General features: G+C 37.1%; 2 non-coding genes across 2 annotated transcripts; one reads left to right on the forward strand and one right to left on the reverse strand.

Annotated features, from left to right (window-relative positions):
- The first annotated feature begins 205 nt into the window (after window positions 1-205).
- On the forward strand, window positions 206-313 carry LOC112774675 (small nucleolar RNA R71). The gene has a single exon (XR_003189147.1). It is a non-coding gene; the product is annotated as a small nucleolar RNA R71 (small nucleolar RNA).
- Window positions 314-12,044: 11,731 nt separating this feature from the next.
- On the reverse strand, window positions 12,045-12,152 carry LOC112774529 (small nucleolar RNA R71). Its single transcript, XR_003189014.1, has one exon. It is a non-coding gene; the product is annotated as a small nucleolar RNA R71 (small nucleolar RNA).
- Window positions 12,153-26,185: the final 14,033 nt, after the last annotated feature.

Raw genomic sequence — 26,185 nt, forward strand, 5'->3', positions numbered from 1 at the left:
CTCCCTTCCTTTGAGGCGTCCCATTACTTACAGGATTCCTCTTAGAAGTGTACATGAACTGGTTATTAGCAACCATGTCAATGAGTTCTTGAGCTTCTGCAGGCGTTTTCTTTAGGTGAATGGATCCACCTACAGAATGGTCCAATGACATTTTAGATGATTCAGACAGACCATCATAGAATATATCCAGGATGGTCCATTCTAAAAGCATGTCAAAAGGACACTTCTTGGTCAGTTCCTTGTATCTCTCCCAAGCTTCATAGAGGGATTCACCTTCTTTCTGTCTGAAGGTTTGAACATCCACTCTAAGCTTACTAAGCTTTTGAGGAGGAAAGAACTTGGCTAAGAAAGCCGTGACCAGCTTATCCCAAGAGTTCAGGCTATCCTTAGGTTGAGAGTCCAACCATATTCTAGCTCTGTCTCTTACAGCAAACGGGAAAAGCATGAGCCTGTAGACCTCGGGATCAACCCCATTGGTCTTAAGAGTATCACAGATCTGCAAGAATTCAGTTAAGAACTGAAAGGGATCTTCAGATGGAAGTCCATAAAACTTGCAATTCTGTTGCATCAGAGAAACCAGTTGAGGTTTCAGCTCAAAATTGTTTGCTCCAATGGCAGGGATTGAGATGCTTCTTCCATGTAAATTGGAATTAGGTGCAGTAAAGTCACCAAGCATCTTCCTTGTATTGTTATTATTTTCGGCCATGTCTCCTTCTTTTTTGAAAATTTCTGTCAGATTTTCGCCAGAGAGTTGTGCTTTAGCTTCCCTTAGCTTCCTCTTCAGAGTTCTTTCAGGTTCGGGATCAGCTTCAACAAGAACGTCCTTATCCTTGTTCCTGCTCATATGAAAAAGAAGAGAATAGAAAATATGGAATCCTCTATGTCACACTATAGAGATTCCTTTATGTGAGTAGAAGAAGATATAAATAGAAGAAGGAGAATCCAAACACAAGGGTGAGGAGTAGGTTCGAATTCTTAGATGAAGAGGGGTGTTAGTAAATAAATAAATAAATAGAAGGAGGTGAGGGAGAAGAATTTTCGAAAATTAGATAAAATAAAATAAAAGTATTTTTGTTTTTTTTTAATTAGAATTAAAATTAAAAATTTGAAAATTAAGAAAGGAAAAATTAAACCAAATTAAATTAAATTTAAATAATTAGTTAATTTAAAAAGGAATTTTGAAAAAGATGAAGGTGATTTTTAAAAATTAGAGATAGAATTAGTTAGGTAGTTTTGAAAAAAAAGATAAGAATCAAACAAAAAGATAGGATTAGTTTGAAAAAGATTTGAAAATCAATTTTTGAAAAGATAAGAAGTTAGAAAAGATTTTGAAATTGATTTTGAAAAAGATATGACTGAAACTTAATTTGAAAAAGATTTGAAAAAGAAATTTGAAAAGATTTGAATTTTGAAATCAAAGTTGATTACTTGACTAACAAGAAACTAAAAAGATATGATTCTAGAGTTTAAAGATTGAACCTTTCTTATTAGGCAAGTAACAAACTTAAAAATTTTGAATCAATCACATTAATTGTTAGTAAAGATTTTGAAAATCAATCATAAAGTTTTCGAAAATATGAAGAAAAAATTGAAAAAGATTTTATTTTTGAAAAAGATTTGAAAAAGATAGAATTTTTAAATTGAAAATTTGATTTGACTCATAAGAAACAACTAAATTTTAAAAAGTTTTGAAAAAGTCAACTCAAATTTTTGAAAATTTATGAGTGAAAAAGGGAAATATATTTTTTTATTTTTCAATTTTAATAAAGAAAGAGAAAAACATCAAAAGGACTCAAGATATAAAAATTTTGGATCTAAACAAAGGAAACATGCAAGAACACTTTGAATGCAAAGATGAACACCAATAACACTTTGAAGATCATGATGAACATCAAGTATGTATTTTTGAAAAATTTTCAATAAAAGAAAACATGCAAGACACCAAACTTAGAAATTTTTAATATTCAGACACTAAGAAATTGAAAATGCATATGAAAAACAAGAAAAGACACAAAACAAGAAAATATGAAGATCAAACAAGAAGACTTGTCAAGAACAACTTGAAGATCATGAAGAACAAGAAAGAAACTCAATGCATGTGTTCTTCAAAAATTTAAGAAAAGTTAAAAGCATGCAATTGACACCAAACTTACAATTAGACACTAGACTCAAACAAGAAACATCAAATTATTTTTGATTTTATGATTTTGTAAATTTTTTTGGTTTTTTTTTTTGTATTATTTTCGAAAATAAGAAATAAAAAGCTTAAAAATAAAATAAAATTACCTAATCTGAGCAACAAGATGAACCGTCAGTTGTCCAAACTCGAACAATCCCCGACAACGGCGCCAAAAACTTGGTGCGCAGAAATCGTGACGGTTCATTCCCCGGCAACGGCGCCAAAAACTTGGTGCACAAAATTGCGATCATCAACAATGGCACCAAAGACTTGGTGCTCTCAAACGTGAATCACACTTTGTAACAACTTCACACAACTAACCAGCAAGTGCACTGGGTCGTCCAAGTAATAAACCTTACGTGAGTAAGGGTCGATCCCATGGAGATTGTCGGCTTCAAGCAAGCTATGGTCATCTTAAAAATCTTAGTCAGACAGATTCATATGGTTATGGATATCTGATAATTAAAATATGATTAAAATATAAATAAAACATAAATTAAAGATAGAGATACTTATGTAATTCATTGGTGAGAATTTCAGATAAGCGTATAGAGATGCGTTCGTTCCTCCTGAACCTATGCTTTCCTATTGTCTTCATCCAATCATTCATACTCCTTTCTATGGCAAGCTGTATGTTTGGCGTCACCGTTGTCAATGGCTACATCCTGTCCTCTCAGTGAAAATGGTCCAATGCGCTGTCACTGCATGGCTAATCATCGGTCGGTTCTCGATCATACTGGAATAGGATCCATTGATCCTTTTGCGTCTGTCACTACGCCCAGCACTCGCGAGTTTGAAGCTCGTCGTAGCCATCCCTTCCCAGATCCTACTCGGAATACCACAGACAAGGTTTAGACTTTTCGGATCTCAAAAATGGCCGTCCATGGATTCTAACTTTTTCCATGAAGACTCTGATTAAGGAATCCTAGAGATATTCACTCAATCTAAGGTAGAACGGAAGTGGTTGTTAGGCACGCATTCATAGGTTGGAAATGATGATGACTGTCACGATCATCACATTCATATTGAAGTGCGAATGAATATCTTAGAATTGGAATAAGCTTGAATTGAACAGAAAAACGATAGTACTTTGTATTAATTCACGAGGAACAGCAGAGCTCCACACCTTAATCTATGGTCTGTAGAAACTCTACCGTTGAAAATACATAAGAACAATGTCCAGGCATGGCCGAGTGGCCAGCCCCCGTAAAGGTCTAAGATAGCATAAAACTGATCAAAGATTGATCCGAAGATGTAAATACAATAGTAAAAAGTCCTATTTATACTAAACTAGTTACTAGGGTTTACAGAAATGAGTAAATGATGCAAAAATCCACTTCTGGGGCCCACTTGGTGTGTGCTTGGGCTGAGCATTGAGTTTTACACATGTAGAGGCTTCTCTTGGAGTTGAACGCCAGTTTGTAACCTGTTTCTGGCGTTTAACTCCACTTTGCAACCTGTTTCTGGCGTTTAACTCCAGAATGCAACATGGAACTGGCGTTGAACACCAGTTTGCATCATCTAAACTCGGGCAAAGTATGGACTATTATATATTGCTGGAAAGCCCTAGATGTCTACTTTCCAACGCAATTGAGAGCGTGCCATTTGGAGTTCTGTATCTCCAGAAAATTCCCTTTGACTGCAGGGAGGTCAGAATCCAACAGCATCTGCAGTCCTTCTTCAACCTCTGAATCTGATTTTTGCTCTAGTCCCTCAATTTCAGCCAGAAAATACCTGAAATCACAAAAAAATACACCAACTCATAGTAAAGTCCAGAAATATGATTTTTATTTAAAAACTAATAAAAATATACTAAAAACTAACTAAATCATACTAAAAACTATGTAAAAACAATGCCAAAAAACGTATAAATTATCCGCTCGTCACACGCCTCACATCATTGGGAAGGAGCAGTTTCTTCTCAATGTTTAGATTCTTCTTCTGGAAGTCAGAGAAGCAGAGCTCACAGTAGAGGTTTGGGAATTTGATTGGGTCAGTGGGTGGCAGCAGCTGATTTTCCTTATCCTTTTCATTCAGGGGATTCTTAGCATAGTTTGCATAAGGTGAAGCGGTAGAGGTCTTAGAGCGCTTTCTCTTTTTGGAAGTAGTGGCTATAGCTTTTCCTTTGTCTGACATCCTGAAAAATAGAGATGTTACAATATAAGCAGATAGCCAAATAGATATAAAGCACTCAAAGCAAAGCATATTCATGAAGTGAATAAAGAAAAGAGATTTCTCGGAATGTAAGCAACAGACTTCAAAACAAGAATTCAAACCACATTTGCACATGACTTGTTTACTAAGCCTAGGAAACACCATATCCAAAATAATGATCAAAAGAGTTAAGTTGAAAACCAAAAGAAGTTAGTTGGTTAAACAAGTTAGAGTTAGAAATTAGTTAAAAATCAGTGATATGGTGGTTACCGGCTCAATTCAAAAGGAATGCACAAAATAGGAATGTAAGCACACTCACAATCATGAAATGCATCAAGTCATTGATGATGAAATATAATATAGCCAGAAAACAACTAATGAAAAAAAATAAGTCATCAGTCAATGCAAAGATCACCAGAGTTAAATGAATTTGTGTTGGTGAAGTCAAATCATTAAAGAGTGAATCAATCAAGAAGCATTCAACACCAAATTTAATGATGCATAAAAGTTACAAGTTGAGAAAAGAGTGGAAAACCTTATGGTCTATGTGGTTTAATACAATTTATACATGAATAAAGTGAAGCAATTCAGCCATATAGATTAAAAATTTTCAAACTTGTGTGTTTATGCAAAAGAGGCATGAAATCTTAAAAGAGTTACAAGTGATGGCCAGTCTAAAAATTCATTCAAACAATTCAATGCTTATAAGCAAATCACCATGAATAAAAAGCAAAGAATGTGATAAGCATGACCAAAACTTGTTCTTGAGGAATTTCCAAACCATTTAGCTAACAAGTTTTTATTGACACAGAAATCGTCAAATAGAAGTTTGTTGCATCAATCAAAACATTGTTATTTCATGGAACATGGTTAGGAAATATCCGGCAGCATTTTAGTAGCAAATTGGCTATTTCCCAAATTCAAACAAGCAAGTCTAATCCATATGAATTCATTGAATATCAAAGACACAAAGATTATGTATGAGTTCATATGAATTGAACAAATGAGCCAATATTTTAGCAGTAGTTCATTAGAAAACAATTTAAACTAGACCAACATGCTACAAAAGCCTTATTTCCTTACACAATGCACAGAGAAATTGGCTTCAGCACAGCACCAAAACAGCATCAAGAATAAAGTAAAATAGGAATTCAGCAACAACAAGGGTCTTGAAACAAGAATAAAATGGAAAAATAAAGTGGAGCAGTTGATAATTCAATTTGTATTTGAGAAAAACAAAATCACCCCATCAACAATGAACCATTCAATAAGCAAGTAATCTGAATTCCAACACTTCAAGCACAAAGCAGTATTAAAACAGTATGCAGCAGCATTAGGCAAGCCAAATATACAGCACAAGAAAAGCAATGAAACAGAGCAATTGCACACAGCATCAAAATTTCAAACAAGCCTAAATCCACTACTCAGCCCAAATTCGCTAACCACCTAATTACACTAAACTAACTAACTAATCTAACTATACAAGCTAAACAGAGTAATCTAAACAAAATTAATTAAACAAAATTAAAATTGAAATGAGAAAAGAAAGGAACCTGGAAGCAGGAGAGTTGGAAGGTGGAACAGAGGACGAAAAAAGAGGGCGGAAAAGGGTAAACCGGCCAGAGCACAGTGGCCTGGGGGCACAGTGGAACGTGCGCCGGTGACAATGGAGGTTGTGGCGGTGGAAGGCGGCGATGGGGCAAAGGCGAAGTGGGACAGAGAAGAAAAGATTGAGTGAGAGAGAGAAAGAGAGAGAGAGAACGAGGAAGAGAGGGGGAAAGGCGGCGACGGTGGCGGTGGCATGCTCCGGAATGCTCGCCGGAGGATGGATGGTTATGGAGAGGATGGTGGTGGTTATCGGTGAAAAGGAGAGGGAGAGACGTTAGAGCAAGGGAGAAGAGGTTGCTATGCAAATGCGCTAGGGCTTCCCGTCCCTAGGGTAAGTAAAAATTTGAATCCATGCGTGCGCGCACCGTGCGCGGCTGCGTGGATGAGAGAATAGGGAAGTGGCACGGAGGCGTCATATGCGCTCGCGCGTAGATGGGAAAATTGGGAATCGGCACGGACGCGTACGGTACGCATCCGCGCGGGAGTGCTGGGCCAGAGGTACAAAAGAGGCCCAGAGTTGGCACAACTCTCAGGTCCTTTGGCTTGGCTGATGCTAAAACGCATCGACGCGCGTGCGCACTGTGCTCGTTCGCATGGATGGCTTGAGCTTATGGAATGGGCGCGGAGGCGCCAGATGCGCCAACGCGTGGGTAAGGAAACAGGAAGGTGCGCGGACGCATACAGCGTGCGTCCGCATGGGTTGAGGCACAAAGTTGGCCCAAAAGTGGCACAACTCTCTGGTCCTTGGCCCATAGTTCTTAAACACCTAGCTAGCGCGCGCGCGTACTGTGCGCTTGCGCGTGGCTGTTCAAAAAAATTTTTTTTATGAGCATAAAAAAGAACTCAATATCCTCCTAACCTCCTCTAAGACTCTAAAACCAGCTAAGATGCAAAATTAAGCACATTTTGAAATATTGGGGATTTTTCAAACAAATTGAGGAAACTTGCAATCCAAGAAAAAACTCAAATTCAAAGAATCACCCTAATTAAAGCATATAACGTATAAACACCTTAGCAAGCAAAGCAAAATGTACTAAGAAGTAAAGAATTTATATACAATGGAACTCGATTCATTCATTCATTATATCAACAAGAGAATGGAAAGAGTTTACCATGGTGGGGTGTCTCCCACCAAGCACTTTTAGTTTAAGTCCTTAAGTTGGACAATTGGGAGGCTTCTTGTCAAGGTGGCTTATGCTTGTATCCATCCTTGAACCTCGAAGAGTGCTTGTCCTTCAATTGGTTGTCAGATGTTCCAACCTTCTTCACCAAGCTTTGGTGAGGTTCTCTCCAAAATATGAGCTCCCAAAATTGGTTGCTATGATGTGATCCAGGATCCCATACTTTGTCTTCGCACCCATCTTCTAGTTGATCGACTTGATTCCGTCCGGATGACGAGAAAGCAGAATTCTCTTAAAAATACCAAATTATCCTCCTAGACCCATTTAATTGAGCATTACACCAATCCATGCTCTTCAATTTTGAGCTTCCAACCATAATGAGTCTAGATTTAGAACGCCAACCACTAAACATCCTCCTCTTTCACTTAATTCCACAAAGCGCCCTAAGTTGGCCATCCGTCTCAAGCAAATCAAACTCAAGTGGGATAATAAAGCTGAGAGTTAGAAGTTTTACCCACTCAAGCAAAGGATTGGATGGCGAACTAGGTGGAAGAGTTCCCAAAGATCTTGATAAAGCATGCTCTACTCCCGTCCATCCTCTTCTAGAGGTTTCCACCACTTGGCAAGGTTTTTCAAGTTTCTCCTCTTGCCAAGCTTCCTCAAGTTCACATTCTTCTTTAACAATTTTTTCTATCTCTTCCCCATCACTCTTATCATAGATAGGAGGTCTATTGAAGTCTACCTCATCATCAAATCTAAGCATTTTGGGGAAGGACTCTTCAAACTCGAAAGGATCATATGTTGCTGCGGGATCATCATAGATGGGAGGGCTTGTTGCTTGAAATACTTCTTCCAGTTCTTCACTTACAATAGGTCTTGGAGGTTGCACATCTTCCTCAACCTTGCTTTCTAGTCCACTGGGAAAGGGCTCAAAAAGATCGTCAAGGGAATTGGTCAATGTGGGCAAAAAATCACTAGTGATGGAATCCACTTCCTGATCAATTTCCTTCAACTCTCCGTTTACTTTCGCAACTTTACTCTCCTCTTTAACATCTCTTCCATACTCTGTGGAGGAGGACTCTTCAACTTGATATTCCCTTATCTGCTTAACATATCCTAGACATCCACCCACTACTTGCTTTTGTTTGCTAATCTCTACCTTCTCCTCTTGTTGCACTTCTTGCTTCAACTCTTCTTCCTCACCATGGAGCTTCAAGTTCATTCCCTCACTAAGCTCCTTGATTGTTTCTCCACATTTAACAATGGGGTTACTTATGGTGCATGAGCTTAGGTGGGATGTTAGGTGAATCACGGCTTCTACCATGCTAGCTATCCTTGCTCTTAGCTCCTTGATGAGCGGATAATTTATACGCTTTTTGGCATTGTTTTTACATAGTTTTCAATATGATTTAGTTAGTTTTTAGTATATTTTTATTAGTTTTTAATTAAAAATCACATTTCTAGACTTTACTATGAGTTTGTGTGTTTTTCTGTGATTTCAGGTATTTTCTGGCTGAAATTGAGGGACCTGAGCAAAAATCAGATTCAGAGATTGAAGAAGGAGTGCAGATGCTATTGGATTCTGACCTCCCTGCACTACAAAAGTGGATTTTCTGGAGCTACAGAACTCCAAATGGCGCGCTTCCAATTGCGTTGGAAAGTAGACATCCAGGGCTTTCCAGCAATATATAATATTCCATACTTTGCCTGAGTTTAGATGACGCAAACTGGCGTTGAACGCCAGTTCCATGTTGCAGTCTGGCGTTCAGCGCCAGAAACAAGTTGTAAAGTGGAGTTCAACGCCAGAAACACGTTACAAACTGGCGTTCAACTCCAAAAATGACCTCTCCATGTGAAAGCTTCATGCTCAGCCCAAGCACACACCAAGTGGGCCCCAGAAGTAGATTTCTACATCAATTACTTATTTCTGTAAACCCTAGTAACTAGTTTAGTATGAATAGGACTTTTTACTATTGTATTTACATCTTCAGATCAGATCTTTGATTAGTTTTATGCTATCTTAGACTTTTATGGGGGCTGGCCATTCGGCCATGCCTGGACCATTATCACTTATGTATTTTCAAACGGTAGAGTTTCTACACTCCATAGATTAAGGTGTGGAGCTCTGCTGTTCCCCATGGATGGCCATTCTTGAGATCTGGAAAGTCTAAACCTTGTCTGTGGTATTCCGAGTAGGATCCGGGAAGGGATGGCTGTGACGAACTTCAAACTCGCAAGTACTGAGCGTAGTGACAGATGCAAAAGGAGGGTGAATCCTATTCCAGTATGATCGGGAACCTCCAGATGATTAGCCATGCAGTGACAGCGCATTGGACCATTTTCACAGAGAGGATGGGAAGTAGCCATTGACAACGGTGATGCCCTACACAAAGCTTGCCATGAAAAGGAGTAGGATTGATTGGATGAAGACAGCAGGAAAACAGAGGTTCAGAGGAACGAAAGCATCTCTATACGCTTATCTGAAATTCTCACCAATGAATTACATAAGTACCACTATCCTATTTTATATTTTATTTATCTTTTACTTATCAATTGATAAAATCAGTTGAATCCGCCTGACTGAGATTTACAAGGTGACCATAGCTTGCTTCAAGCCGACAATCAGACCCTTACTCACGTAAGGTTTATTACTTGGACGACCCAGTGCTCTTGCTGGTTAGTTGTACGAAGTTGTGAAACAGAATTAAGAACATGAACGTGCGTAAGTAGTTTTTAGTGCCGTTACCAAGGAAGTAAAGATCACGATTTCGCACACCAAATTTTTGGCGCCGTTGCCGGGGATTGTTCGAGTTTGGACAACTGACGGTTCATCTTGTTGCTCAGATTAGGTAATTTTATTTTAATTTTAAGCTTTTTATTTCTTATTTTCGAAAAATACAAAAATTTTTTCTTCTTTTTCGTTTTTCCTAATTAAATTTTGAAAATCCAAAAAAAAATATATAAAATCATAAAAATAAAAAAATATTTTGTGTTTCTTGGTTGAGTCTTGAGTCAATTTTTAAGTTTGGTGCCAATTGCATTTTTTTTTCTAAAAATTTATGCATTTTTCGAAAATTCATGCATTCATAGTGTTCTTCATGATCTTCAAGTTGTTCTTGGTAAGTCTTCTTGTTTGATCTTTAAAAATTTCTTGTTTTGTGTCTTTTGTTGTTTTTCATATGCAATTTCAATTTGTTAATGTCTATACATGAAAAATCTTTAAGTTTGGTGTCTTGCATGTTTTCTTTTCTTGAAAATTTTTCAAAAAAATAAGTTCTTGGTGTTCATCTTGACATTCAAAGTGTTCTTGGTGTTCATCTTGAAACTCATAGTATTCTTGCATGCATCTTTTATTTTAATCCAAAATTTTTATGTTTTGCATCAATTTTATGTTTTTCTCTCTCTTCATTAAAAATTCGAAAATCAAAAAATTATCTTTCCCTTATTTCACTCATAATTTTCGAAAAATTTGATTTGATTTAGTCAAAAGTTTTTAAAATTTAGTTGTTTCTTATGAGTCAAATCAAATTTTCAATTTGAAAATCCTATCTTTTTCAAAATCTTTTTCAAAAATCAAATCTTTTTCAATTTTTCTTATTTATTTTCAAAAATTATAAAAATATTTTTCAAAAATCTTTTTCTTAATTCTATCTCATAATTTTCGAAAATATTACTAACAATTAATGTGATTGATTCAAAAATGTAAAGTTTGTTACTTGCCTAATAAGAAAGGTTCAATCTTTAAATTTTACAATTTTAAAATCAAATCTTTTTGTTTTTTGTTAGTCAAGTAATCAACTTTAATTTTCAAAATCAAATCTTTTTAAATTTCTTTTTCAAACCTTTTTCAAAATAATTTTCAATCATATCTTTTTCGAAATCAAATTTAAAATCTTTTCTAACTTCTTTTCTAACTTCCTATCTTTTCAAAATTTGACTTTTAAATCTTTTTCAATAAATCTTATCTTTTTGTTTCAATCACATCTTTTTCAAATTTCAATCTTATCTTTCCAAAATTTGATTTTCAAAATCTCTTAACCACTTAACTTTTTGTTTGATTCTTATCTTTTTCAAAACTGCCCAACTAACTTTCTACCTTTAATTTTCGAAAATCCCTCCTTTTTTTTCAAAATTCCTTTTTAATTAACTAATTATTTTAAATTTTAATTTTTAATTTAATTTCAAACTTTGATTTTTGAAATTTAACTTTAATTTTTAATTTTTATTTTAATCAATTTTCGAAATTCTCTCACCTCTCATCTCCTTCTATTTATTTATTCATATACTAACACTTCTCTTCCACCCAAAAATTCGAACCCCATCCTCCTCTAAGTTCGAATTCCTCTCTTTTTCATTCTTTTTCTTCTTTTCTTCTACTCACACAAGGAAACCTCTATACTGTGGTAAAAAGGATCCCTATTATTATTTTCTGTTCCCTTCTTTTTTATATGAGCAGGAGCAAGGACAAGAACATTCTTGTTGAAGCAGATCCTGAACCTAAAAGGACTCTGAAAAGGAAACTAAGAGAAGCTAAAATACAACAATCCAGAGACAACCTTACAGAAATTTTCGAAAAAAAAGAGGAGATGGCAGCCAAAAATAATAATAATGCAAGGAAGATGCTTGGTGACTTTACTGCACCTAATTCCAATCTACATGGAAGAAGCATCTCAATCCCTGCCATTGGAGCAAACAATTTTGAGCTTAAACCTCAATTAGTTTCTCTAATGCAACAGAACTGCAAATTTCATGGACTTCCATCTGAAGATCCTTTTCAGTTCTTGACTAAATTCTTGCAAATCTGTGATACTGTTAAGACCAATGGGGTTGATCCCGAAGTCTACAGGCTTATGCTTTTCCCGTTTGCTGTAAGAGACAGAGCTAGAGTATGGTTGGACTCTCAACCCAAAGATAGCCTGAACTCTTGGGATAAGCTGGTCACAGCTTTCTTAGCCAAGTTTTTTCCTCCTCAAAAGCTTACTAAGCTTAGAGTGGATGTCCAAACCTTCAGACAGAAAGAAGGTGAATCCCTCTATGAAGCTTGGGAGAGATACAAGCAACTGACCAAAAAGTGTCTTTCTGACATGCTTTCAAAATGGACCATCCTAGATATATTCTATGATGGTCTGTCTGAACTATCAAAGATGTCATTGGACCATTCTGCAGGTGGATCCATTCACCTAAAGAAAACGCCTGCAGAAGCTCAAGAACTCATTGACATGGTTGCAAATAACTAGTTCATGTATACTTCTGAAAGGAATCCTGTGAGTAATGGGACGCCTATGAAGAAGGGAGTTCTTGAAATTGATACTCTGAATGCCATATTGGCTCAGAACAAAATATTGACTCAGCAAGTCAATATGATTTCCCAGAGTCTGAATGGATTGAAGGAATCATCCAACAGTACTAAAGAGGCATCTTCTGAAGAAGAAGCTTATGTTCCTGAGAACCCTGCAATAGCAGAGGTAAATTATATGGGTGAACCTTATGGAAACACCTATAACCCCTCATGGAGAAATCACCCAAATTTCTCATGGAAGGATCAACAAAAGCCTCAACAAGGCTTTACTAATGGTGGAAGAAACAGGTTTAACAATAGTAAACCTTTTCCATCATCCACTCAGCAACAGACAGAGAATTCTGAGCAGAATCCATCTAGCTTGGCAAACATAGTCTCTGATCTATCTAAAGCCACTCTGAGTTTCATGAATGAAACAAGGTCCTCTATTAGAAATTTGGAGGCACAAGTGGGCCAGCTGAGTAAGAAAATCACTGAAACCCCTCCTAGTATTCTCCCAAGCAATACAGAAGAAAATCCAAAAGGAGAGTGCAAGGCCATTGAATTGATCATCATGGCCGAACCTACAAGGGAGGGAGAGTACGTGAACCCCAGTGAGAAAGACCTCCTAGGACGTCCAGTGATCAACAAGGAGTTTCCCTTTGAGGAACCAAAGGAATCTGAGGCTCATCTAGAGACCATAGAATTCCATTGAACCTCCTTATGCCCTTCATGAGCTCTGATGAGTATTCTTCTTCTGAAGAGAATGAAGATGTTACTGAAGAGCAAGTTGCCAAGTACCTTGGTGCAATCATGAAGCTGAATGCCAAATTATTTGGTAATGAGACTTGGGAAGATGAACCTCCCTTGCTCATCAATGAACTGAGTGATCTGGATCAACTGACAGTACCTCAGAAGAAACAGGATCCTGGAAAGTTCCTAATACCTTGTACCATAGGCACCATGACCTTTGAGAAGGCTGTATGCGACCTTGGGTCAGGGATAAACCTCATGCCACTCTCTGTAATGGAGAAACTGGGAATCTTTGAGGTACAGGCTGCCAAAATCTCATTAGAGATGGCAGACAACTCCAGAAAATAGGCTTATAGACAAGTAGAGGACGTGCTAGTAAAGGTTGCAGGCCTTTACATCCCTGCTGATTTCATAATCCTAGATATTGGGAAGGATGAGGATGAATGCATCATCCTTAGAAGACCTTTCCTAGCCACAGCAGGAGCTGTGATAGATGTTAACAGAGGAGAATTAGTCCTTCAATTGAATGGGGACTACCTTGTGTTTAAAGCCCAAGGCTATCCTTTTGTAACAATGGAGAGGAAGCATGAAAAGCTTCTCTCAGTACAGAGTCAACCAAAGCCCCCACAATCAAACTCTAAGTTTGGTGTTGGGAGGCCTCAGCCAAACTCTAAGTTTGGTGTTGAATCCTCATATCCAAACTCTAAGTTTGGTGTTGGGAATCTATAAAATTGACCTGATCACCTGTGTGGCTCCTTGAGAGCCCACTGTCAAGCTATTGACATTAAAAAAGCGCTTGTTGGGAGGCAACCCAATTTTTATTTATTTAATTCTATTTTTATTTTTATTGTTCTTTTATGTTTTATTAGGTTCATGATCATGTGGAGTCATAAAATAAATACAAAAATTAAAAACAGAATCAAAAATAGCAGAAGAAAGATCACACCCTGGAGGAAGGACTTACTGGCGTTTAAACGCCAGTAAGGAGCATCTGGCTGGCGTTCAACGCCAAACGCCAGAAACAAGCAACATCCTGGCGTTTAAATGCCAGGAATACACCCTGAGAAGAGCTGGCGCTGAACGCCAGAAACAAGCATGAAGATGGCGTTCAACGCTAGAAACATGCTGCACATGGGCGTTGAACGCCCAGAACAAGCATCACTTCAGCGTTTAAATGCCAGAAATGCATGCAAAGGCATTTTACATGCCTAATTGGTGCAGGGATGTAAATCCTTGACACCTCAGGATCTGTGGACCCCACAGGATCCCTACATACCTCTACTCACCTTCCCTCCTCATAATCCTATATCACCTTTTCCCAAGAACCCTTCACCAATCACCTCAATCTCTCTTCCCCATCACCTCTTCACCACTCACATCCATTTCTTCTTCTTCTCATCCTTTCTTTCTTCTTTTGCTCAAGGACGAGCAACCATTTTAAGTTTGGTGTGGAAAAAGTATTGCTTTTTTTCATAACCACTAATGCCTCAAAGGAATCACTTCCCTCCATAAAACTATTGGGAGCAAATCAACACCTCCCTAGGAGAATTAAGTTCCAACATGGGACAACTAAGGGTGGAACATCAAGAGCACTCCATCATCCTCCATGAAATTAGAGAAGATCAAAAAGCAATGAGGGAGGAGCAACAAAGACAAGGAAGAGACATAGAAGAGCTCAAGGACATCATTGGTTCCTCAAGAAGAAAACGCCACCATCACTAAGGTGGACTCATTCCTTGTTCTTGAATTTTCTGTTTTTCGTCTTTTATGTTAAATGTTTATTTATGTTTGTGTCTTATTACATGATCATTAGTATCTAAGTGTCTATGCCTTAAAGTGGTGAATATGAATCCATCACCTCTCTTAAATGAAAAATGTTTTAAAAATAAAAGAACAAGAAGTACATGGTTTCGAATTCATCCTTGAAACTAGTTTAATTATTTTGATGTGGTGACAATACTTTTTGTTTTCTGAATGAATGCTTGAACAGTGCATATGTCTTTTGAATTTGATGTTTAAGAATGTTAAATATGTTGGCTCTTGAAAGAATGATGAAAACGTGACATGTTATTTGATAATCTGAAAAATCATAAAAATGATTCTTGAAGCAAGAAAAAGCAGTGAATACAAAGCTTGCAGAAAAAAAAATAATAGCAAAAAAAAAAGAGAAAAAGAACAAGCAAGCAGAAAAAGCCAAAAGCTCTTAAAACCAAAAGGTAAGAGCAAAAAGCCAGTAGCCCTTAAAACCAAAAGGCAAGGGTAAATAAAAAGTATCCAAGGCTTTGAGCAACAGTGGATAGGAGGGCCTAAAGGAATAAAATCCTGGCCTAAGTGGCTAAACTAAGCTGTCCCTAACCATGTGCTTGTGGCGTGAAGGTGTCAAGTGAAAACTTGAGACTGAGCGGTTAAAGTCAAGGTCCAAAGCAAAAACAGAGTGTGCTTAAGAACCCTGGACACCTCTAATTGGGGACTTTAGCAAAGCTGAGTCACAATCTAAAAAGGTTCACCCAGTTATGTGTCTGTGGCATTTATGTATCCGGTGGTAATACTGGAAAACAAAGTGCTTAGGGCCACGGCCAAGACTCATAAAGTAGCTGTGTTCAAGAATCAACATACTGAACTAGGAGAATCAATAATACTATCTGAACTCTGAGTTCCTATAGATGCTAATCATTCTGAACTTCAATGGATAAAGTGAGATGCCAAAACTATTCAAGAGGCAAAAAGCTACAAGTCCCACTCATCTGATTGGAGCTATGTTTCATTGATAGTTTGGAATTCATAGTATATTCTCTTCTTTTTATCCTATTTGATTTTTGGTTGCTTGGAGACAAGCAACAATTTAAGTTTGGTGTTGTGATGAGCGGATAATTTATACGCTTTTTGGCATTATTTTTACATAGTTTTCAATATGATTTAGTTAGTTTTTAGTATATTTTTATTAGTTTTTAATTAAAAATCACATTTCTAGACTTTACTATGAGTTTGTGTACTTTTCTATGATTTCAGGTATTTTCTAGCTGAAATTGAGGGATCTGAGCAAAAATCAGATTCAGAGATTGAAGAAGAACTGCAGATGTTGTTGGATTCTGACCTCCCTTCACTCAAAGTGGTTTTTCTGGAGCTACAGAACTCCAAATGGCGCACTTCCAATTGCGTTGGAAAGTAGACATCCAGGGCTTTCCGGAAATATATAATAGTCTATACTATGCTTGAATTTAGACGATGCAAACTGGCGTTGAACGCCAGTTCTATGTTGCAGTCTGGCGTTCAGCGCCAGAAACAAGTTGCAAAGTGGAGTTCAACGCCAGAAACACATTACAAACTGGCATTCAACTCCAAAAATGACATCTCCACGTGAAAGCTTCATGCTCAGCCCAATCACACACTAAGTGGGCCCCGGAAGTGGATTTCTACATCAATTACTTATTTCTGTAAACCCTAGTAACTAGTTTAGTATAAATAGGACTTTTTACTATTGTATTTACATCTTCGGATCAGATCTTTGATTAGTTTTATGCTATCTTAGACTTTTATGGGGGCTGGCCATTCGGCCATGCCTGGACCATTATCATTTATGTATTTTCAAACGGTAGAGTTTCTACACTCCATAGATTAAGGTGTGGAGCTCTGCTGTTCCTCATGAATTAATACAAAGTACTACTATTTTTCTATTCAATTCAACTTATTCTGCTTCTAAGATATTCATTCACACTTCAACATGAATATGATGATCGTGACACTCATCATCATTCCCTATGAACGTGTGCCTGACAACCACTTTCGTTCTATCTTCGATTGAATGAGTATCTCTTGGATTTCTTAATCAGAATCTTCGTGGTATAAGTTAGAATCCATGGATGGCCATTCTTGAGATCCGAAAAGTCTAAACCTTGTCTGTGGTATTTCGAGTAGGATCTTGGAAGGGATGACTGTGACGAACTTCAAACTCGTGAGTACTGGGCGTAGTGACAGATGCAAAAGGAGGGTGAATCCTATTCCTGTATGATCGGGAACCTCCAGATGATTAGCCATGCAGTGACAGCGCATTGGACCATTTTCACAGAGAGGATGGGAAGTAGCAATTGACAACGGTGATGCCCTACACAAAGCTTGCCATGGAAAGGAGTAGGATTGATTGGATGAAGACAGCAGGAAAGCAGAGGTTCAGAGGAACGAAAGCATCTCTATACGCTTATCTGAAATTCTCACCAATGAATTACATAAGTACCACTATCCTATTTTATATTTTATTTATCTTTTACTTATCAATCCATAAAATCAGTTGAATTCGCCTGACTGAGATTTACAAGGTGACCATAGCTTGCTTCATGCCGACAATCTCCATGGGATCGACCCTTACCCACGTAAGGTTTATTACTTGGACGACCCAGTGCACTTGCTGGTTAGTTGTACGAAGTTGTGAAACAGAATTAAGAACATGAACGTGCGTATGTAGTTTTTAGCACCGTTACCAAGGAAGTAAAGATCACGATTTCGCACACCGCTCCTTAAACTTAGTTTCATCCTCATCTTGTCTCCTTAAGATACGAGATTCAAGGTGTCTCAGTTCTAATATGAAGGTTTCATCGGGAGGTGGTGGTGGAAGATAGGGTTCAGTGTTTGAGGGAAGATTGTTGATGTTGGAAGGTGGTTCATATTGGTGGAATTCTTGAGGTGGTGTATGTGGAATTTGTGGTTCTTGGGAGTATTGGTATTGGAGTGTTGGTTGGTCTAGATGTGGTTCATACGGTGGTTGATATGGTAGGTATTGGTTATGGTCATATAGAGTTGAATGGTGGTGTGAGGCATGTGAGTATGGTGTATGGCTATATTGAGGAATGGGATTATATACATATGATGATTGTGGTTGACAACCACAATGGGGATCATCACACACACTGGCTTGATACACATTAGGATCAGGATTATACTCATAAGAGTTCGGAGGAGGTTGTTGCCATGAAGGTTGTTCATAAGTTTGGGGTTCCTCCTATCCTTGATTTCCAAATACTTGATTTATATCCTCATTAGAGCTTTCATTTCCTACAACATAGTTTGAACTACACTCATTGCCAAAAGGATGAGAATTCATAGTGAAAGAGAAAATAAAAACAAAGATTAATAAGAAACAAAGAAAAATAAAATCCTAAACTAGCAAAAATGATCAAATAAACCAAAATTCAAGCTATTCACAATATATACAATAGCCAATAACATAGCACCATTGTGTTCCCCGGTAACGGCGCCATTTTGATTGATGAATATTATCGTGTTGGTATAGAATTTCACACAAAATGAATGAATTCTCATTGCAAGTATAGTTCTATACCAACAAACAATCCCCCAATCAAAAATTTGTGGTTTTGTGTCACGAATAACGAACCCCAATGAAAAATTACCGAAGTATTTGGACTCCGGGTCGTCTCCCTAGGAAACAATAGGATGCTCAATTATTGGCTATAAAAGGGTAAGGGGGTTTTTGGTTCATAAGAGGGCGAGAAAAGTAAATTAGGCAAGTAATTAAAGAAAACGAGATAAAGAACTCTTGGCTAGGACTTAGGTAATTGAGATCACCATCCTTGTCAACAACCAAATATTGATAATCATGAGAGGCCAACCTATTAAGTCTACTTCCCAAAAGCTTTAAGTACGTAACATCTACTCTTAAGCTTTGAAGTACGTCAAATAGGTTTGATCACATAAACCCGTAAGTCCCAACCTACCTACTAATTAACTTAGTAGTGGGTTGGCGTCAATGGGTATCAAATTGATCACCAAGGGTTCTCAATTTACCAAATTCATTATACTCAATAACTCAAGTTTACCCAATTTCCTTAGTTTAGGCCAAGAGTTGACAAAACTACTTGATAAACCACTATTTTATGGTTTATCTTGTACTCAATTGAGTGGTTTTTATTAACTCTTTACCCACTTATTCATACTATTTGCATGGTTTTATATTTCCTTCCTAATTATGTGTTTTGATTGAAAACATGCTTCTTTGATCTTATATTTGCTCATTATTAATCCTCTCTTATTACCATTAGATGCCTTGATATGTGTGTTAAGTGTTTTCAGAGATTATAGGGCAGGAATGGCTTAGAGGATGGAAAGAAAGCATGCAAAAGTGGAAGAAATACAAGAAGTTGGAGAAATTGCTAAGCTCTCCAGCCTGACCTCTTCGCACTCAAACGGCTATAACTTTAGCTACAGAGGTCCAAATGACGCGGTTCTAGTTGCGTTGGAAAGCTAACATTCGGGGCTTTGATTTGATATATAATATGCTATGGTTCCTCTGATGCTAGGTGACGCGACCACGTGATCCATGCGGCCACATCGCAGTGACAGAAATCAGCGTGTTTGAATTCTTCTCCAGCGATTTCCTGGCTGTTTTTGACCCAGTTTGCGACCCAGAAAACACAGATTAGAGGCTATAAAGTGGGGGATTACATCCATTCATGGGGAGGCTCTCATAATTCACTTCTCATGATTTAGATTAGTTTTGAGAGAGGTTCTCTCCTCTCTCTCTTAGGATTTAGGACTTCTCTTAGTTTTAAGAGTGACTCTCGATCCCAGGTTTAATGTTCCTTTCTATTTAATTTTGTTTCTATTATTATTCACCTTAGTACTTTAATTGATATTTATCTTTTGAGTAATTGGCTTATGGCATTCATGTTATGATTTTCTTTGAGTTAATATTATTTGAAGTATTTCAGTTATTATTGCCTTCTTTTATTTACATGATTATTGCTTCCCATCTGAAGGCATTTTTATTCCAGTGGATTTACTTTTTCCCTTTTGGTTTTGGTTAAGAAATCAGTAACTCAGGAGTTATCCAACTCAACAGCATAATTGATAATTGTTATCTTACCAATTGAATTGAACTTCAATAATCCCAATCTTTTCTTAGGAATTAACTAGGATTTGAAGATCAAACTAATTAGTCACTTGACCTTCCTCTGCTTTAAGTAAGGGTTAACTAAGTGAAATTAAGATTCAATTTTCATTATTATTGATAAGGATAACTTGGTCTGGACTTCCAATTTCTAATACCTTGCCAAGAGTTTATGTTTATTGTTATTACTTTATTCCCTCTGCCATTGCTTTTCTAACTTTTTACCTTGATCCAAAAACCCCAAAACATACCTTTGCATAACCAATAATAAGAACATACTTCCCTGCAATTCCTTGAGAAGACGACTCGAGGTTTAAATACTCAGTTATCAATTTTAAAGGGGTTTGTTACTTATGACAACCAAAACTTTTGTAAGAAAGGTTGATTGCTTGGTTTAGTAACTATACTTACAACGAGAGTTTACTATAACCTTTAAACCATCAATCTTCAGTTCTTCAAAAATGGCGCCGTTGCCGGGGAATTGCAAACGTGTGCCTTATTATTGGTTATTGTAAATATTTTTTTGATTTTTGCTTTTTTATTTGTTTTTATTTTTATTTTTATTTTTTCTTTTCCATAAATTAAGAGGTTATTTGTTTTTATTTAGTTATTAAAATTTTTTTTCAAAAATTTGTTCTTAGTGTTCATCTTGATCTTCAATCTGTTCTTCACGTTCATCTTGACCTTCAAGCTGTTCTTAGTTGTTTTCTTCGTTTTGATCTAAAAATTTGAAATTTGGTGTCATTTTATTGTTTTTCTCTTTCCTCATTAAATTCAAAAATATTTTTAATTAATTTTTTCGAAAAAAAAATTCAGATTTTTATTTTTAAAATTTTTATCTTATCTTATCTTATTTCAAAAATCAAATTTCAAAATTCAAATTTAAAAATTTTCAAAATTTAATTTTAAAAATTTTAAAAATTTCAAATTTCAAATTTCAAAATTTAATTTTTAAATTCAAAATTTAAATAACCTTTTAATTTAAATTTATTTTTATTTTCATTTTTAATTTTTATTTACTACTATGAACTCTCACCCCTTTGGCTATGAGTCTGGTTACAATTATGTTGCAGGAAGAAGAAATTACAATGAGAATAGGCATCAAGGTTGGAAAAAATCAAAGATGGGAGGAGCCACAAGGATTTGATCAACCCTTATGGCAACTACCACCTCCAATGGACTATCAAAAACCACCACCATATGCCTATGAACCCTTTCCTCAACACAACTTTGAACCACCACACTCACAAGCCAACTACCGCCATTCACCTCCATATGACCCTAACCCACATCCACCATACCAACCACCCTATGAACCGAATGAGCCATACATAGATCTACCCCAACCTCCATTGGATAACAATACACTCATCTCTAACATCATTGGTCTCACCTCTACACTCCAAAATCTTATATCCCGCATGAACCAACCCTCTACCTCCAAAATCCAATCCTCAAGCTCTGGTGCACTTCCTTTTCAACCACATAATGATCTTTTCATCCCATCACCACCCTCCATGGAAGAGCACCCACATCTATCAATCCAAGAGCAAGATGATCCCAATTATGCTATTGATATGGAACAGGAAAAAAAGAATCATCTTCGCGAATCCATACTTCATAAGGAGCTAGAGGAAGCCTTACGGGTAAAGGTAGCAGAGACCCTTAAAGATAAAGGAGTAGTTGAAAGGAGTTGTCATGGAAAGGAAATCATCGAGGATGAGTATGATTTTATCCTTAAACAACTGGACAAGGCAGCAATTATTAAAAAGGAAGAAGTGGTTGCAGACTTAAGAGATGCTGTACCTCCATTGGAAAGTCTAGTCACAGAGCCTCCTTCCATGGTGTTTGATGTTGATGTTGAAGAGAGCGTACAACCTCCAAGGCAGATCATGGTTGAAGACTTTGTAGAAGTTGATCAAGAGATGGAGATTAAAGAAGAAGAAGCACAACCTCCCATGCCCTTGGTGAGCAATGAAGAAGAGATTGAATTGGAAGAAAGCTACCAAGAGGAAGAGGTTGAAATTGAAGAAGCTTGCAAAGAGGTGGAAGTAATCAAAGAGCACAAGGGAGTGGAGCTTGAAATCACCTTGCCAAAGTTATTGGAGACCCCTCCCCCTAAGTTGCCATCATCCTTCACAACATTCAAGTGGGTAAAATTCATATCCCTTAGCTTTCTAATCCCACTTGAATATGGGCTACTGGAGACGGATGGTCAACTTAGAGCTCTTTGTGGCATTAAGAGTAAGAGGAAAATGGTCAGTGGTAAGAATTGTCCTGCAAGGTTCATTATGGTTGAAAGCTTAAAGTTTAAATGTAAAGGTTGGTGTAAAGCTCCACTGAATGGGTCTAGGGAGTTGTTTGGCCGCTTTAATGAGAATTCAGATTGCCTAACACCCGGATGGAATCATGATGATCAACAAGAAGACGGGTGCAAAAGCAAGATTTGGGACCCCGGAATCCAATCTAGAAATCAGCACTCTTGGGGCCTTGTAACATGCTTTAACTTACTTGAAGGCTTTCTGCACCTAGTTTGGGATCCCGGAGGACATTGGAATCATAAACATTGGTGGAGATTCCTGGATGAGTTTAAGCACAAGCCACCAAAACAAAGGATTCCCCAAATGTCCAACTTAAGGACAATAACTAAAAGTGCTAGGTGGGAGACAACCCACCGTGGTATGATCGTTCCTTTTTCATTTTTATTTAGTTTTATTTGTTTTTGAGTTTTATTTTATTTTATTGAACCTGGAGTTTTGCATCACATTCATATTAACACTGCATTCTGCATTTTCTTTTCAGATAAAAAAAATGCCACGCGACGTGACCGCATCAGCGACACGTCCGCATCGTAAGGAGAGGGGAGAAAATAAAAACGAACAGAGAGTCACGCTGGAGCGTGGCTGGAGGCGTGCCAGTGGCACAAATCGACCCACGCGACCGCGTCGCCGACGCGTCCGTGTCACATGGGAACTTTGGCCTCCCACGTGACCGCGTCACCCACGCGGCCGCGTGCCATGTAAATCGACGTCACAAGGGTGCATGGCCGAAGGTTAAGTTGGAATGGGGCTGGACTCGTGCTGGAAGCCCAAGCCCTCCCACGCGAACGCGTCACCCACGCGTCCGCGTCATATTGGAAATAGGCCATCCACGTGATCGCGTCAACCACGCGACCGCGTCACCCAAATTTTTTGCAAAAATACATCTCAAACAGAGAGTTGTGCGAATGCGAGGCTACACTCGCGCCAATCGCAAACATCAGGCCACGCGATCGCATGACCCACGCGTCCGCGTCACCTGACCTTATCGCGCACCACGCGACCGCGTCACTCACGCGTCCGCGTCGCCAGCGTCGCACAACCTATCCAGATTAGTGCCAATTATCTTATTTTTCTTTCCCAATCCTAATTTCTTTTATCTTTTCTTCTTTCTTCTTTCTTTCTTACTTTATTTCTTTCCCTTCTCATTCTTCTTATCTTTTATTTTATTTTATTTATTTGCATACTTTCATTCATTGCATTTTAATTTTGTGCATATTTTTATTTTTCTAAAATTATTGGTGTTCAAATGTTCTTATTCAACTGTTATATCTTTTCTGGTATTATCTTGGTGCTTATGACTTGTTTTATTCTGATTGAGCAACATTATTTAAATCAATGCTAATTTTTATGATACTTGTACTCCTCTTGCATTGACATGTACTTATATTGATATTTTCATTACCCACACTCTTCCCCATTGTTACAAATTTCGCACCATTGGTATGCCATGGCTTCTATTGTTTTCTCACGTACATGTTGAAGCTTCCATGTAAATGAGACCCTTTTCATTCGGCATTAACCCAACCATACTTCATTTATTTTCTTATCTCTATTATTGGGTTACCTTTCTTCCCTTTTTTCTTTCAGGATGGCCACCAGGAAGAGAACCGGAAGATGTTTACATGGGGAGACAGACAAGTCCATCTGCACAATCCTTAGAGAAAAGCAACAGTTGAAACAACCCGTCCACCTGCACATCTCAGTATGCACCGAGGACGGTGCAATCTTTAAGTGTGGGGAGGTCGATACCGATCTCCATGGGTTAGTACTTTCCTGTCTCAAACACCAATATTTTATTTTCTTTGTTAATTGTTACATTTGCATATTTAATTGTATGTTTATTTGATTTTATGCATTTAGTTACTACTTGGTTGAAGTAATATTTTCTTTTTCAAGAAATTTTTATAATACTTCACTAATTTAAATTGAAAAATTTTTTTGTGTTAAACTTGTTTGGAAGTTGTATTTGGAACATGGTTTTTAAGCTAAAGAACACACAACCTGTGAGATTTGAGCTTATTTATATGGTTACATTATATAACCATAAATATTTTATTCCTATGTGTTCCCTTCTCTATGATTGTAATCTTTACTTTGTTCCATTCTATATGTCCAATATTTAGTGTATTTACATGCTTGCATATGATTGAGGCCATTGTTTGATTTTAGCTCACTTATCCCAAAATTAGCCTACCTTTTACATCACCCTTGTTAGCCCACTTGAGCTTTTAAATCCCTTCTGTTTTATAACCACATTACTAGCCTTAAGCAGAAAAATAAAATAAGAATCCCAAGTTGAATCCTTGGTTAGCTTAAGATAGATATTGTGTAAAATTTAAGTGTGGAGAATTTTATGGGAACATGGGATGATATGAAAAAGTAGGGAATTAAATTGAATAAGTCATTTGAAAATTTAGGAAGCATGCTCATGTGAAATCAAAATAATTAAATTACCATGTGCATTGAAGAAAAATATATTAAGTAATTAAATAAGGGGATACAAAAAAAATAATAAAAAAAAGAGAAAAATGAAAAAAATATATATTATCCCAAATGCAAAATAAAAAGAATCAATGCACATGTGACAAAATTCAAAAATAAGTTTGATACATGAGCATGTAATACAAGTGGGAAAAATTTGGGTAGTTAGGTACAGTATTTTAAAATTGTATAAAGTATGTATATGTTAGGTGAGATCTTAGACTAGTCAAGAATTCAATTTGTTAGCTCACTTAGCCTTATATATATATATATATATCCTTACCCTTACCTTAGCCCCATTACAACCTTGAAAAGACCTCATGATGTTTGCATTGGTATACTAAATTTTGTTGATTGGTTAGATGAAGAACAAAGTTTTAGAAAGCATGATTAGAGAAGACTAGAGTGAATTACCCTATACACTTGAGAGATTAGAGTGATATACACTTCCAGTGAGGGTTCAACGCTTAAATTCTATGTTCCCTGCTTTCATGAGCTGTCTTCTTACAAGTTCACTTGCTTTTTATTGTATGATTTGAATTAGTGGAAATTGGTTTGTATTTGTCTTGGAGAACTTATTTACTCTTAACCAAGTAAGTAAAAGCATTTAGCATGTAGTTGCATTCATAGGTTGCATTTCATACCATTCCTCTTCATCTTTATAGCTTCTCTTGAGTTTAGCATGAGGACATGCTAGTGTTTAAGTGTGGGGAGATTGATAAACCACTATTTTATGGTTTATCTTGTACTCAATTGAGTGGTTTTTATTAACTCTTTACCCACTTATTCATACTATTTGCATGGTTTTATATTTCCTTCCTAATTATGTGTTTTGATTGAAAACATGCTTCTTTGATCTTATATTTGCTTATTATTAATCCTCTCTTATTACCATTAGATTCCTTGATATGTGTGTTAACTGTTTTAAGAGATTATAGGGCAGGAATAGCTTGGAGGATGGAAAGGAAGCATGCAAAAGTGGAAGGAATACAAGAAGTTGGAGAAATTGCTAAGCTGTCCAGCCTGACCTCTTCACACTCAAACGGCTATAACTTTAGCTTCAGAGGTCCAAACGACGCGGTTCTAGTTGCGTTGGAAAGCTAACGTTTGGGGCTTCGATTTGATATATAATATGCTATAGTTCCCCTGATGCTAGATGACGCGACCGCATGATCCATGCGGCCGCGTCGCAGTGACGAAAATCAGCGTGTTTGAATTCTTCTCCAGCGATTTCCGGGCTGTTTTCGACCCAGTTCGCGGCCCAGAAAATACAGATTAGAGGCTACAAAGTGGGGAATTGCATCCATTCATGGGGAGGCTCTCATAATTCACTTCTCATGATTTAGATTAGTTTTGAGAGAGGTTCTCTCCTCTCTCTCTTAGGATTTAGGA

Source organism: Arachis hypogaea, chromosome 18, assembly GCF_003086295.3.
Source record: "Arachis hypogaea cultivar Tifrunner chromosome 18, arahy.Tifrunner.gnm2.J5K5, whole genome shotgun sequence".
In the NCBI taxonomy this organism is placed as follows: Eukaryota; Viridiplantae; Streptophyta; class Magnoliopsida; order Fabales; family Fabaceae; genus Arachis; species Arachis hypogaea.